The sequence below is a fragment of the Marmota marmota genome, unplaced genomic scaffold (genome assembly GCF_001458135.2).
Source record: "Marmota marmota marmota unplaced genomic scaffold, marMar, whole genome shotgun sequence".
Taxonomy (NCBI): Eukaryota; Metazoa; Chordata; class Mammalia; order Rodentia; family Sciuridae; genus Marmota; species Marmota marmota.
Window position 1 is genome coordinate 3,363,161 of NW_025999977.1, and position 14,572 is coordinate 3,377,732.

Genomic DNA, 14,572 nt, shown 5'->3' on the forward strand with positions numbered 1-14,572 from the left:
ATCATTTGTGCTCTTTCTGGGAGGGCAGAATTGATGATAGTTTAGTTCATTACTGGCTTTTTAGGTTACAATTCCTGATTGGTCTTGCCTTGTTAGAGCAGTTATGACCTTTTGAAGAATTTCTTAAAAATCCCATTATTAGTCTTAATTCTTTTTGGGTGCCTTCTAGGTATCTTCTAATGTAGCCCCTGCCTCCCAGGATGAGTGAAAAGAGTTCACCAACTTTACCTTCCGAATATCTGAAAGTTCTTTCTGGTAATCCTGCCCATCTACTTACTAACTATCTGGCCTTAAAGCTCTCTGAACCTGTTTCTGTACCTGTCAAATGGAGATAATGACAAATGACACCAGTCTTTGTTATGAAAATTAAATGATGAATATATAATTTTAAAAAAAGAATGGAAAGTGGAAGAGGGATTGTTATTTTCTTTTTAAGTAAATACTATATATCTCTGCCCTATTTTGAAAAAAGTTATAATATATACTTAATTGAATGTATATTTTATATGTGTATGTATATGTATCTACATATCTATATATCCTCTCCACTCCCCTGGACTGGGAATTGAACCTGGGGGTGCACCACCACTGAACTACATTCTTAGACTTTATTTTGAGACAGGGTTTCACTAAGTTGCCTAGGCAGGCCTTGAACTTGTGATCCTCCTGCCTCAGCCTCTCAGGTTGGTGAGATTACAGGTGTGCACCACTGTATGCAGCAGAGCTTTTGCTCTTAACTGTTATGCTATCTGTCTTTAGTAGGTTGAGGGGAAGAGATTGAACAAGAACTGCATCTTGTTGAACTTGAACTGAGTGTAAAGGGTTCTGACATTATTAACTTTTATTTCTGACCATAAGCATCTTATCATCATAGCATGTGCCTTAATCCTCTGAACTGGTTCTTCCCTCAATCCAAAGAAATATATGAGCAATAGGTTAATTGTAGTCTCCTCTTGTAAGATTGGGTATTTCCTGGGCCAGGAAATGAAGCTAAATAAATATGTGTGTCTCAGTGTTCTTTGGAACAGAAGTGGGAGTTTCTCTGATCTTTTGTGGTTATGCTTGTTTCTCCTCTTCTTCTTTTTTAAAATTTTTTAGATGTTGGTAGACCTTTATTTTATTCATTTATTTTTATGTGGTAAAATCGAACCCAGGGCCCCTCACACATACTAAGTAAGTGCTCTACCATTGAGCCATAATCCCAGCCCCTGTTTCTCTTCTTCTTCTTCTTCTTTTTTTTTTTTTTTTTTTTTTTTGAGAGAGAGAGAGAGAGAGAGAATTTCAATATTTATTTTTTTTAGTTTTCGGCGGACACAACATCGCTGTTTGTATGTTGTGCTGAGGATCGAACCCGGGCCGCACGCATGCCAGGTGAGCACGCTACTGCTTGAGCCACATCCTCAGCCCCTGTTTCTCTTGTTAATACAACTGGTAACAAAGAGAAGCAGAGCAGTGTACTGAGAATTTTCATGGATTATCTCAATCCTTAAACATAACCTTATAAATAGTCATTCTTTCCAGATATGGTGGCAGTTGCCTATAATCCCAGCAACTTTGGAAGCTGAGGCAGAAGAATCACAAATTCAAGACCAGCCTGAATAATTTAGAGAGACCCTAAGCAATTTAGCGAGGCCCTGTCTCAAAATAAGAAATAAAAGGGCTGAGGATGTAGCTCAGTGATAGAGTTCCCCTGGACTTAATCCCTCGTACCAAATAAATACATCGTCATTTTTACTCCTGTATTTTATAGCGTCAAAGAGAGATTAGGAAATTTGCTTAAAGCTACACGGTTAATAAATATAAGAGTTGGGATTTGAATAAAGTGGCCTGGCTTCACAGTCCATGCTTTTAAGCTTTGTGTTCTGCTCTTTCTAGGCGTCTTTGACCTGTGTGAAGTAGGTGGTACAAATTGAATATCCCTTATCTGAAATGCTTAGCATTAGAAGTGTTTCAGGCTTTGGAGTTTTTTGGATTTTGAAATATTTGCATAGATTTTTACTAGTTGAGTATCTCTAATCTAAAAATCCAACATCTATATCTTGAAACTCAAAAGGTTGCTCAACCTATGTAGGCCATGTGGTTTGAGAGGTAGAAGGGCCAGTTTTGTTTTTCCCAAAATGGCAAGATTTTGGTTAGTGACTAGGAATAAAGAGGCCTTTGATCTTTCTTGGTTCTGTTACCAACTTGTTATGTCTAGGAGTTCAATTTTCTTAGCCTTGTTGTCGTCATTCATTAAACAAAGGAATTGCTCTATATGGTCTATAAGGTCCCTTTAAACTCTCAAGTTCTGGGATTGATAATAGCAGGTAAGAAGAATGACATTTTTTAGCTTGGTGTAGTGGTATTTGTGCAGTCTTAGGAACTCTGCTTTATGCAAGGAGGATGCCAGATTTCAGTGAAGGGTTGTGCCTCCTTCCTGAAGAAGGCAGGTCTGGGCTCTTTTTTGAGATTGGTTGCCAAAGGAACTTAGCTGGTCAGCAATAGCCAGAAATGCTTTGGTTGAGGCTTGGGTACAGATAACTAAAACAAACAGGTTTCAGTCCTTACCTCCCCTACTCCCCTGCCCCCCATCATTCCTTTCCCTTTCCTTTTCAAACTGCTAGTTCTGAACACTTTCATGTGTAGGGCACTGTTTTAAGTACTTAACAAAGTGTTATATTATTTAATTTTTATAGTAAGCTTGTGAGAATAGGGCCTTTTCTAAATTTACAGATAATGAAATGGAAGGAAATAAATAATTTGTCCACGTTTACTCAAGTAGAAAATAGAGTCAAATCTATGCTTTTAGCCACTGGGTTATACTGTCTGAGTAGGTCTAAAAGGAAAAAAAAAAAAAGTAGAAGGAGAACTTTAGTTTTTTGTTAGTGAGTTTTGTTTGTTTTTGTTTCGTTTTATTTAGAAATGATGGACTCTCAGAGCTGGAAAGGGCCATTAAAGTAATTTAATACAATCTTGTCTCCAGTCTGCCAACCAATTACAGGAATGCTTTCTATTGTCTCCCTGACAGATAATCATCCAAATTCCCTTTGAATATCTCCATTGATGGGGGAGTGCATCACTTCTTGAAGATATTATATTGTTGAATAGCTCTCTTTGGTGGATAACTGTTTCTTCTTTTGAATTGAAATCTAATTCAGTCTTCTCATTAATTTTAGGCCAATCCCATGAACCATATAGGATAAATATAATTCATCTTCCATATACCAGTCTTGTGAACTTTTGGAGACAGTCTTCCTAAGGCATATTTGCAATTTTCTTATAGCATCTAAACTTGCTTTGAATTCTGATTGATATGCACAAGAGCAATCTCTGCCTCTCACTATTTTGTAAATTCAACCTAACAAATCTTTATTTCTTGTGATAACTTAGGCACAAAGTGGGCCTTTCCCACATCCTTGGAGAATGAATAGATGGTGAGCTAAGCCTTTACAATTGCATATGATTTTGGAGGATTTGTAATCTTCTACTCTTATAATTTCTAGAAGTTCAGGCTGCTGCCTTGCGCACTGTTAGAAGTCACAAAATGGCTATAAGTTTATCCCAGGTCGATGAACTGCATTTACTACATCAGACCACTAGGTGATGAACAACTCAAATCCAGACTGCCAGGGACTGTGGTGTACAAGGATGGTTTCTGTTTGGAATTGGAAAGGCCATCCGAAGTCATCTGGTCCAAACTTATTAAAAGGATTTTTGGGAGTAAAGAGAGGAAATGTGTTTTTTGTATACTTTGTTTTTCTTGGGTTTATTCTAATTTTAGATACTGATTTTGCTAGGTTGTTTCTTTGATTTTTATACAAGAGGGGCATGGACAATCTTTTTTTTTTTTTTTTTTTTGAGAGAGAGAGAGAGAGAATTTTTTTTTTTTAATATTTATTTTTTTAGTTTTCGGCAGACACAACATCTTTGTTTGTATGTGGTGCTGAGGATTGAACCCGGGCCGCACGCGTGCCAGGCGAGCGCGCTACCACTTGAGCCACATCCCCAGCTCCTATGGACAATCTTTAAATATATATTTCTTTAATTTTTAATTTTTCTTATTCCATATTTTTTATTGGTGCATTATAGTTATACATAATGGTGGGATTTATTGTTACATATTTGTACATGCACACAAAATAATAATATAATTTGGCCAATGTCATTCCCCAGTATTTTCCTTTTCTCTTTCCTCTTCCGGTCTCTTTCCTCTACTCCACTGTCTCTCTTCCATGAACAGTCTTTTTTTTTTTTTTTAATTTATTTTTTAGTTTTCGGCAGACACAACATCTTTCTTTGTATGTGGTGCTGAGGATCGAACCCGGGCCACACGCATGCCAGGTGAGCGCGCTACCGCTTGAGCCACATCCCCAGCCCCATGAACAGTCTTTATATGTCCAATTTTTTAAACATTTAAATTAAATTTATTTTCTGACATACAAAAACAAAATTGTACACATTCATGGTATATCATGTGATATTTAAATCAAGTTAAACATATCTATTCCCTCATATATTTCTTTCTTTTTTTTTCTTTTTTGGTACTGGAGATTGAACCCTGGGGTATTTTACCAATGAGCTAGATCCCTGGCCCTTTTTATATTTTATTTTGAAACAGGGTCTCCAATAAGTGGCTAAGGGCCTCACTGAGTTGCTGAGGCTGGCCTTGAAATTGCAGTCCTCCTGTGTTAGCCTCCCAAGTCACTGGGATTACAGGTGTGTGCCACCATCCCCAGCTCAAACATTTATTTCTTTATGGTAAAAATATTCAAAATTATTTCTTCTTTCTGTTTGAAGTATATAGGACATTATTGGTATCAATATCATCCTTCTGTGCAAGAGCACAGCAGAAGTACTACTTTTTTTTTTGGTACTGGCAATTAAACCCAGGGGTGCTTTACCTCTGATATGCATCCCTATTTTTTTTTTGAGATAGGGTCTTGCTAAATTGCCAAGGCTGGCCTCTATTTTGCAGTTTTCTTGCCTCAGTCTCCTGTGTTGATGGGATTATAGCCGTGCGCCACCACACCCAGCAGCACACTAGAGCTTCTTACTCCTGTCTAACTATAACTTAGTAGCCATTGATCAACCTCTTCCACTCCTTATTCTTTCTTTCTCTCTCTATCCTGTGGTAACTATTATTCTATTCTCAACTTACATGAGATCAGCTATTTTTATTTTCCACATATGAGTGAGATCATGCAGTACTTGTCTTTCTGTTCCTGGCTTATTTTACTTAATATAATGATCATCAGTTTCATACATGATGCTACAGATGACAGGATTTTTTTTTAAAAGAGCCCATTCTTGCCAGGCACAGTGGGTCATGCCTGTTATCCAGTACCTCGAAAGCTGAGGCAGAAGGATCACAAGTTCAAAGCAAGCCTTAGCAACTTAGTGAGGCCTTAAGCAACTTAGTGAGACCCTGTCTCAAAATGAAAAGGGCTGGATGGGGCTGGGGTTGTAGCTTAGTGGTAGAACACTTGACTTGCGCATGTGAAGCACGGGGTTCAATTCTCAGCACCACATAAAAATAAATAAATAAAATAAAGGCATTATGTCCATCTACAACTTAAAAAAAAAAAAAAGGCCTGGAGATGTGGCTCAGTGGTTAAGTGTCCTTGGTACAACCCCTGGTACCAAAAAAAGAAAAAAGATTTCATTCTTTTTTATTCCCGAATAGTATTCCTTTATGCATATGTTCTGCATTTTCTTTATCCATTCATCAGTTGATGGACACTGAGGTTGTCTCCATTTCTTAGCAATAGACCTGGCAGTGCAATGTCTTCTTTGTTCAATTTTTTGTAAACTTCATGCATGAATGATGTCTTGATTGGGTTTAGGATTCTCCATCCTCCCCACTGGGGATTGAACTCAGGTGTGCTTTACCACTGAGCACCATCCCCACCCCTTCATTTATTTATTTTTTGAGACAGGGTCTTGCTAAATTATCTGGGCTGGCTTTGAATGGTGATCTTACCTCAGCCTCCTTAGTAGCTGGGATTACAGGAGTATGCCACTCAGCCTAGCTGGGTTCAGGATTCTTGAAATACTCGTCTTAGTCTCTATAAAGACTGTAAGCAGCTTTTCACTATCTTGATTTTCTAGTGATACAGATGAGAAGTTCAGTGAATAGGATTTTTTTTCTTTTGTGAATAATAACCCGTTGTCTCTGGAGGTTTCTGAATTTTTTTGTTCTTGCTTAGAGTTTCACCATAATATGCTAAGGTATATTTTTTTGGAGGGTACCAGGGATTGAACTCAGGGGCACTCGACCACTGAGCCACAACCCCAGCCCTATTTTGTATTTTACTGAGAGACAGGGTCTCACTGAGTTGCTAAGTGCCTCGCTGTTGCTGAGGCTGGTCCTCCTGTCTCAGCCTCCCAAGCCGCTGGGATTACAGGCATGTGCCACCGCACCCAGTCAGTATCTTTTTAAAGTAACCCTGCTGGGCACTTGATGAGCTTAAATCTTTCTTAAAGGACATTGTATTGCTTTCCTTCTTTCTGTTTCTAGTCTCCTTACTTTATAGAAGAAGAAACTGAAACCAAACCCAGAAAGATGAAATGTCTTGCCTATAATCATATAGTTATGATTGAACCTCAAGATAACTTGACTCTTTGAACTAAAATTTTATTGTATTAATATTGCTTCAGTGAGTGGGCCATTTTGAATAATTTGGAAAGTTTTTAGTGAAACAGAAATTTTGGAAAGGGTTCATGGGGAGGTGAACAAGGAAGAAAAGATAATAAAATTCATTACAATTAAAATATAGCCACGTCCAGGTGTGGTGGCACACGCCTGTAATCCCAGTGGCTCCAAAGCTTGAGATAGGAGGAGCGAGAATTCAAAGCCAGCCTCAGCAACAGTGAGGTGGTAAGCAACTCAGTGAGACCCTGTTTCTAAATAAAATATAAATTAGGGCTGGGGATGTGGCTCAATGGTTGAGTGCCCCTGAGTTTATTATTGGTAACTCCCCCCCCCCCAAAAAAAAAAATGTGGCTAGGACTGAGGATGTAATTCAGTGGTAGAGCACCTGCTTGGCATGCATGAGGCCTTGGGTGTGATCCCCATATTGAAGGAAAAAAAAAAAAAAAGGAAAATCTGCCATTTTTGAAAGACTAAAAAGTTTATAAGTCCCTTACTATCACAATTAATGAGCTACCCCAAAGCTCTAAAACTGAATAAAACGAGAAAGTTGCTTAAGCACTCAGGGAATTAGATATTTAGTAGTCAGTCAGTGGATAAGAGTGGTCATGCCCTGTTATAAATATTGGAAAACATATAAATGGCATCTGAAGGCTGGCTTGGAGACAGACATCATAAACCATGTCTTATCACTGGTCTGGTTTCTGTTTTGAGTTCCATCCTGAGACCCTTTTCTGATGGGAACCACCTGTTCCTAGCTCTATTGATCTTTGGATTTCCCCAGCTCTACAGTACCTTTCAGTTTTGAAATGAAACCTACCTCAGAGGGTGAGGTCAAGTACCAAGAGGACTTTGACAGCTCACACCAGGTTGTTTTATTTTCCAGGGCCGTCTGGTATGTGTCTGCGTGAGCTGTGAGGCTCAGCAAACTGTGATAGAGAGTAATTGATGATGAATCAGCTATTGTGTAAGGCCTGGGCAGTGTCATTTCTTTGGGTGACCAGGAAAACATGAGGAAGTACGTTGTGTTTTATCCACAGAAAGTTGAAAGTTAAGAGCACAGTCCACCAGAGAGCTGCCTATGATCTCTCTGCCTTTGGTTCACTTAAGAAGGAGAAGCTTTATCTCAGCTGCATCTTTCTTCATTTGTAGAATCTACTTACCTCCTTTTTATTCAAGCCTCTAGCCTCCTCTTGCTGCTCCATCTATAGTAATCCTTTATAGTGTGCTTCCTAGAATTGCTGCTTTGTGAAGTGACTCCCTTAGATACCCTTCCTTCCAACTTGGCTCTTCACAAAATACAGCTTGTCTTGCTCCCTTTGCTGTAAACCTGGTTTCCACCAGATTACAGCACTTCACTTGGAATCTTTACAAATAGAACTAGCTCACCCTTTAATTCACCCTTAAATGACTTTGCCTGATTGTCCTCATCCCCATTTCCCAGCACTTGGGAGCTGCTTTTAGACCTTCAAATATCTTTTCCCCGTTGAGATTTCTACCTGATCCTTGTGATCCTTGTTCTTTCTTTCTTTTTTTTTTTTTTTGTACCAAGGATTGAAGCCAAGGGTGCTTAAACACTGAGCCACATCCCCATCCTTTTACATTATTTTATTTAGAGACAGGCAGGGTCTCTCTGAGTTGCTTAAGGCCTTGCTAAGTTGCTGAGGTTGGCTTTGACCTCCCTTTCTAGGCCTGTGGCCCTACTTGGGGGTTCGGTGGCTAGGACTGACCTGGGGCCAAGGATTCAGAATCGAGTGTGGAATTAGGGGGATTGGTGTTAGCATTTTCAGATTTGGGCAGATAGGAAGCCGGAAGATGTGAACATGAAGACTAGTGGAGTGTGGGAGGGACAAACAGAAGATATCTTTTATAGGCTTCCTCTTTTGCCCATTCTGTTTTGGAAAAAAAAAAAAAAATTTTTTTTTTTTTAACTTAGAGAAAAAAGGGTGATTACTAAAAAACAAAAAATCCCCAAAAGGGTAATTGCTGTTTGGGGTTGGGGGTATGGCTCGGTGGTAAAAGGAGTGCTTGCCTAGCGCTCAAGTCTCATTGCATATCTGCAATCCCAGTTGCTCAGGAAGCTGAAGCAGGAGGATCACATATTTGAGGCTAGCCTCTCCAATTTAGCAAAGCCCTAAGCAAGTTAGTGAGACCCTGTCTCAAAAAACAGGAAAAAAGTGGGGGCTGGGGCTGGGGATATAGCTCAGTGGGAAAACACCTCTGGGTTCAAAGAAACAAACAAAAAGGCCCTGGATTTGATCCCCAGCACTATAAAAAACAAACAAACAAATAAACAAAAAAACCACCAGAAACATACATACACACACACACACACACAAAGTATAATTTAGAAAGAATATGGCAAGTTATCTTTTTAAAAAGTCAAAATATTGTAAACATATATATATGTTTTTTGTTTATTTGTTTGTTTTGGCACTGGGGATTTAACCCAGGGACCCTTTACCACTAAGCTATATCTCCAGTCCTTTTTATTTTTTATTTTGAGACAGGGTCTCCTAAATTGTTGAGGTTGACTTTGAATTTGGGATCCTCCTTCCTCAGCCTACTGGAGTTGCTAGGATTACAGGCATGTACCATTGTGCCCAGCTGTAGAAAATATTTTGACTACTCCCTCCATCTCAATTATTTTTATAGTCCTTAGTGGTAACACACTGGTGTTTTAGAGTGAAACTTTCAGACTACTTTTTTCCCATGAGTTTATATCCATTTGTATGAAGTGAATTTTGGTGATTTATTTACACAAATATTATTACATTTTATGTATCATTCTGGTATTTCCTTCTTTGTTTTTTTTTTAAATTTTTTTTAGTTGTAGATGGATATAATATCTATTTTTGTGTGGTGCTAAGGATCTAACCCAGTGCCTCACAGCGCAAGGCAACTGCTCTACCACAGAGCTGCAGCCCCAGCCCCTCCTTTTTTGTTTTAAGAATGTGCCTTGCCAGTATTCTATATTAGTACATAAAGATACATTTCATTCTTTTTAAAAAAATATTTATTTTTTTAGTTGTAGTTGGACACAATACCTTTATTTTATTTATTTTTATGTGGTGCTGAGGATTGAACCATGTACTATGTGAGCACTCTACTGCTGAGCCACAACCCCAGCCCCACATCTCATTCTTTTTGGCTTCTGCATAGTGTTCCATAGACTGGCTAATAACTTTTTTTTTTTTTTTTTTTTTTGTACCCAGGGATTGAACCCATGGGTAGTTAGCCACTGAGCCACATTCCTAGCCCTTTTTATTTTTTTTAATTTTGAAATAGGACCTTGCCAAGTTCTTGAGGCTGGCTTTGAACTTACAAACTTTCTGCCTCAGCCTTCTAAACTGCTGGGATTACAGACATGCACCACCACACCTGGCGATATTTAACTCTTCTATTGAAGGAGATAAGATATTTCTAGTTTTTTAATATAATAAATGATTCTTGTTTTAAATGTTGGCATTCTGCTGTTAGGCCTTTTCCACCGCCCTGTGCTTTTCCTCGTACTTACTCTGGGTGATCTCAGCCTCTTTGACAGTTTGTTACCATCTACATGTGGATGATTCCCAAATCTCCAGCCCAGATCTTTCTCCAGACCAGAATATCCAACGGCTTAATGGAAAACTCCACTGGAATGTCTTTTATTCATGACAAAACACAGTCTCCTGCTTTGTCCCACTTGTTGTTTCTCCAATGCCCTATCATATACATTGTAATTTAGCATGTAATGACTGAAGCCCAAAACCTAGTAGGGATGGATAGTTCTTCCTTCTTTCCCACATCTGATGACCAGTTAGTCACTAGGACTTGTCTTCCTTCCATCCTCAGATTTTTATTTTCTTTTTTTCCTAAGCACTAGGAATTGAATCCAGGGCCCATTATTGCTGAGCTACATCCCCAGCTTTTTTTTTTTTTGATATAGAGCCTTGCTAAGTTGCCCAGGCTGGTCTCAAACTTGAAATGCTCCTGCCTCAGACTCCTGAGTTGCCGGGATTATAGGCATGTACCACCATACCCAGCTCTTCAATGTTTCTTTTTTTTTTTTTTTTTTTTAATTTATTTTTTATTAGTGCATTGTAATTATACATGATAGTGGGATTCATTATGCCATGTTTGTATATGTATATAACATAATTTTCTTAGGCTTCTTCCTTTTCCCTTCCTTGATATTTCTTGAATCTAGTAATTTTCATTTTTCATTGCTACTACCCTATACCTGGGTTTCCTAATTTAAAAAACCATATTGTGAGCATTTAAATGAAAAAGAAATCTATCTATCTATCTATCTATCTATCATTCTACTTACTTGAATATCTATCTATCTCTATATATCCCTACCTCCATTCCATTCTCCACACTGTAATAATCTTTATAAAATGTAAGGATGATTATGGAGTTATTCCTCTGCCTAAAAATAGTTCAGTGATATATCTGTTAGGCTTTTGTTCATGTTATCTCCACCTAGAATCCTTTCCTATTTGATTTTTGAAAGGCTGGCTTCCTTTTATTGAGATACCGGCTTTTAAGATAGATGCTGATGGCATATGCTTGTAATCTCAGTGATTTAGGAGGTTGAGGCAGGAGGATCACAAGTTCAAGGTCAGTCTCAGCAGTTTAGTGAGACTCTCAGCATCTTGGACTCTGTATTTCAAAATAAAAGGGACTAGAATGCTCAGTGGAAAATTGTCCCTGGGTTCAATCCCGTACCCCATAGCCCTACCAAAAAAAGAAAGAGAGAGATATACAAGCTTTTAAATGTCATCTCTTCTGAGAGGCATTCCTCAGACTGATTAATAATTTTAAAAGTAGTCACCAGATATTTTCTATTCCATTATCTTATTCTTTGAGTAATACGTAGTACTATCTGATATTTTTCTGATTTATTTGCATATTTGTTTATAGTATTCTTTAATTAGAATTTGGCCCTTTTTATTGTCATTCTACTTACTTGATCACCTTTGGTAATTCCAGTGTTTGCCAGGATGAATTTCTAACATGCTTGACTTGAATCATCTAATGTGCTTGTGTTTAGTTTCCAAATCATGTTCATGAAACTAGAGTAAACCTGACAGGGGACTTGCCCATGAAAGGGACATGTATGCTTAGGATGAAATGGAGAACCAGTGTAGGAAGATTGTTAACTCAGGTAGGAAGATTGGCTGAAGACAGAATAACTGAGAGTGGAACAAAATTGTAAGCAAGGTGAGAAGCAAAAGGCCTGAGGGATAAGGCGAGGCAAAGATGAAACAGGAAGCTGAACCATTAGGTCAGAAACCTAGAGAATCAGGATAGTGTAAGCAGGGACAGGGCCAGCAGTTCAGGATTAGGGTCATAAATCAACTTGGGGACTACTTAAATCATCTTTTAGTAGTCTCACCTTTTTCATCTAGAAACACCTTTTGAATTATCAGGTCATTGACCTACAAGTGTTTGAGTGAGATTGCATATTCTTTTCTTTGTATTTTATTTGCTATTTATTTTAAAATCAAAGTCTACCTTACCTATCCTCCCTCAGATTCTGCTACGAGATTCTGTTACCAGATTCTGTTTTGTATTCCTTTAAATATATCAGGTTCAACTATCTCTGAAATAAGTTTCTTATATGAAAGCCTGAAGCAGTCCTGGAGTTCCATTCAGGTAGGATGAAAGGAGGGAGCACTCCTCAGACCATCTCTTCCCACTGAACCAGGCATAGGAGCTCAGCAGCCTCAGGAGTTCAAGACTCTGTTGAGACTGAATCTGGAATTTTGGGAGGGTCATAAGAGTTTAGACTATAGGAAGGAATTCTATCAATGAAGCATAGTCAGAATTAGTAGAAGACTGAGTAGATATGTGTAGATGGCAGGATCTAAGGGTGTGGAGTAGATTTCAAGATTTCTGATCTGGAATGGTCCTCAAATTAGGCAATGTTAGGGCCTCTGATATACCAAGTAGAGAGTCATTAGTAGTACTAGTCCTTAGCCCTTAGATGTTTTTTTGTATTTTACTGTGTAGCCTAGAGCTCTTCTATATGCTGAGAAGGAGTCATGAGAGTAGAAACAGTACTAACTGAGAGCAGAAGTAGTTTCTCTCTCTCTCTTTTTTTTTTTTTTTTTTGGTACCAGAGATTGAACCCAGGGATGTTTAACCACTGAATCACATCCCCGGCTCTTTTTATTTTGAGACAGGGTCTTATAAGTTGCTTAGGCTGGCCTTGAACTTGTGGTCTTCCTGCCTCAGTCTCTGTAGTCACTGGAATTACAGGCATACACCACTACACTCAACGAACAGTTTCTCTTTTGAAGGTTAGATGGAGTGGTTGTGTGTGCAGAGTGGATAGTCTATGGCCAGTCATCTGGCCTGTGTAAGGCAAGACATCTACACTCCCCTTCTAGGGCTCTGTTGGGAAAATTAGGCTAAGAGTCAGCAATCGTGACCATTGTTCATGATTTCCCCATGTATTCCTGGTCTTTGCTTACCCCACTGCTCTAAGCTTCAGGCTCTGATGTTCTGCCTTCTCTTTTATGGTTTAAGGCCTTCAAATTGCATATTCATTCTGAATTCTCCTTCTAGATTATTCACTCCATACCCAGCTTGGCTTTGCCCCTATATCATCCCCTAATTTTGACATTGCTATCCAGGTTTAAGTAAGGGCCTTCCTCCATTAACCCTGTTCCTAGAGCTATTATTTTTAAACTTTAATGTGTAGAAATTACCCATGGAGTCAAGTGGGAGCCTGGATACTTGTTTAAAACAGACTCCTGTTCTCTTCCTAGATATTCTGATTCATTAGATGTGAAATGGTGACCAGGAATCTAGTTTGATCATCTTCCAGGCTGATTCTGACCCTTGACAGAGGTCCCTGTCAGCTCCTCATCCCTAAAAGAGCAAGAAGAGAATTTGAATCCTTTATTTGGGTTTTAAGATCCTAGAACCATAGTCTTGTTGCCTGTCATGCAATGATGACAGTGTCTTATATTCTGTCCCTCCATCTCCTATGAGAGTGCCAGAACATGAGACACCGTAGGAACAGAGCCCAGATGAGGTGGAAGACCTTAATATCTCTCCAATTGCAGATCAGTATCTTTGGGGTTTATAGAGAACTTTGGCACTGGACTTAGAGAAAGTAGGTTAATGTAGACCCTGAGGCTGCCAGTCACACTTCAGATTTGCCTCTGGAGTTCTTCTCATTTTTATTTACATTGACTGTGCTCTGACATTGGTTTTCCTTATCTAACCTTGAAGCTGCCCTCACTCTCCATTGTGGCCATCTTCTATACTGCTTCCATCCATCTTTCTATGGACAACTTGATGTTATCTTTCTCCTTTAAAATCTTCTGTTACATCCCTATTACCTATATACTCAAGTCCAAATGTATCAGGTTGGAATAAACAATCATGAACAATTTGGCCCAAATTGTCTGAAGATCTGCAATATCTTATGTTTCTCCAATCTCATTCCAGGCTACTCTCCTCCTTCCTTACTCCTACCTTCACTTGCTTACAGTCGCTTGATCATTTTTCCAGCTATTTCTGGCCTCAGGGCCTTTGCAATACCATATGGCCTCTGCCTGGAATACTTTTTACCTTGTACTTTATCTCATTAACTATCCTTTGACTTACCATGTCAACTAATATTAGTATTTGTATAAAAAAGAGGGCAACTTTGTATATCTGTATAATCTCCTCTTAGAGATCTTTTTTGGCCACTGTATATCAAGAAACTATCTTAGTCCTCCATTGGCTTTAGTCAGATCACTTAATGCTATTTACCTGTTTGTCTTTCTCTCCTTTTAGATTATAAGCTCCATGAGGGCAGGGGTCTTCTTGTTCATGATTGTATTTTCAGTACCTTTTGCATAAAGCCACTCAATAAGTCCTTGTTGACTAATCCATATTTTTGTTTTCTTTTTAGTATCTGTTTTGCTGCATTGTGGCTCTGCACAGCTCTTGCCCTTT

At 38.7% G+C, this 14,572-nt stretch overlaps 1 long non-coding RNA gene across 14 annotated transcripts in view; it reads left to right on the forward strand.

The window, feature by feature from the left end:
* Window positions 1-14,572, forward strand: part of LOC107137203 — a 52,680-nt gene that overhangs the window by 8,905 nt on the left and 29,203 nt on the right. The window lies entirely within an intron of this gene.